The sequence below is a fragment of the Nipponia nippon genome, unplaced genomic scaffold (genome assembly GCF_047370975.1).
Source record: "Nipponia nippon isolate SJK-2023a ecotype South Korea unplaced genomic scaffold, ASM4737097v1 scaffold_2, whole genome shotgun sequence".
Classification (NCBI taxonomy): domain Eukaryota; kingdom Metazoa; phylum Chordata; class Aves; order Pelecaniformes; family Threskiornithidae; genus Nipponia; species Nipponia nippon.
In genome coordinates, this window is record NW_028262336.1 from 102,210,838 (window position 1) to 102,212,642 (window position 1,805).

Below are 1,805 nucleotides of genomic sequence, written 5' to 3' on the forward strand. Positions count from 1 at the left end.
CAGCTTCCCCACTCCCACGGTTGGCTGGAGCCACAACCCACCCTGCGCCGTTTCAGGGTGTCAGCAGGGGGAAGCAAAGGACCCCACACATCTGTGACTGTACCGGAGGAAAAAAAAAGACATTTCCCTCACAAAAAGTCTTTTATTTTAGAAAAAAAAAGAAAAAATTTATTCAGAAATCAGTAATACTTGGTTCGTTCTTTGTGCAATTTGCCCCCCTTCCTATTGATGTAATTGATAGAGCTCTTTGCAAACTGCCACATATAAAACCTTAACTGTTGGCTAGTTTATATGTCCTGGGTCACCCTGGCAGGTGTCTATTTATTAGGCGGTTACTTGCTAGGTCGCCTTCCCATCAGCAGGTGACAATTTGGTAGCTCAGGTGTAATTATAAGTGTGGCATCGTTTTCTGGAAAGCCCTTGTTTCTGTACAAGAGAAGGTGGGTTTGAAGGAGAGTACCTCTGCGGGAGGAATGACAGCATTAATAAAGATTGACGTGTATTTCGAATCCTTTCGAAAAGACCCTGCAAAGAAAGACAAGGTTACCTGCTGTGTTAGTGACCGGCAGGGACCTGACAAAGTGCCTGCTCTGGCCCTGGAAGAACAATTCTGCCTTCAGCTGTCAGGTTTGCACAGTTCATCACCAACATCATTGCCGGTGCTAAAGGGCTTGCGTTAAGAAAAAGGCATCCACGCTTGGGTCAGCCAAGGGAAGGAAAAGGGTGGTGTTTGATGGCTAACTGCATGCCACTGGGTCAGCAAAATATATGTGCATGTGCACAAAAAAAAGCGTGTGCTGGTTTTTATACTCTCCATGCTTTTCCCTGCTGCATGGCCATGTGCACTGGAAAAAGCACTGACCACATGGTTATGGGACTGCCTGTTTTCCATATCCTGGCAGAGTGACAGAGGTGAAATACTGAGCTCTTCCCCACTGCTTCATCCCCTGGATGCTTCTGTTCCGAGCACAGGTAACACCGGGCAGTGGAGAAACTTGCGCCACGCCTGCTCAGACTAAGCTACGGTTTTAACATATAAAATGCAGTGCAGTAAAAGCCTTTGCTCTTCTGGTTTGGCTCTTTAGGTCACTTCTTTCACACACAACGTGAGGCCTCGGAGGGAGGCTCAAGGAGACCCTCTGCAGGGCATGGCACTGTGGGAAGACCACCAAATATTATTAGATCTTTTTGATAAAATGTTGAGAATATCAGCACTGAAAGCAATGGATCAAAAAAGAGGTCCAGCCTCCCAACGGCTTGACACTTCCATGAGCTGTCAGCTCCATGTGAAGAGGTAGCAGCAACTCCTAGGGAAGGAGTTAGACACAGGACATGGGGCGGCAGCAAATGCAGGATGGGGTAAAATCCCAACTAGAGCTGATTCTGCAGCTATAAAGCAAGATAATTTCAGAGACAAAAAGAGAAATTTTGCTAGTGTGTCTTCAGGTCCAAGGCTGGAAACCTGGAAAGTTTTGGCTGAGGAGGTTCAGCAGCAAAGCAAAGGGTGAGACTAAGGCTTTTATTCCTTGCACTTAAGGAGGGCTTTATTTGAGCACTTAAAGAGGGAACCCAGCTCCTCTGTATAGTCAATGAAGAGAACGGGGAGACGCGTCTGGAAGACTCTGATGCTCTCTACTGGTGCTGGAAGAGGCACAGCAGGAAGAGACTGAGACACGCCAGCCGAGTGGCCAAACCGGACAGCTTGGCTTTATGTGGTCCTAGTTCTTCTTTGCTACAGTCTAATAAAGCTCCTTCTTCCAGCAGAGAAAGCCGCTCTTCCCACGGTTGTTCCTAGGCCAGCGCCT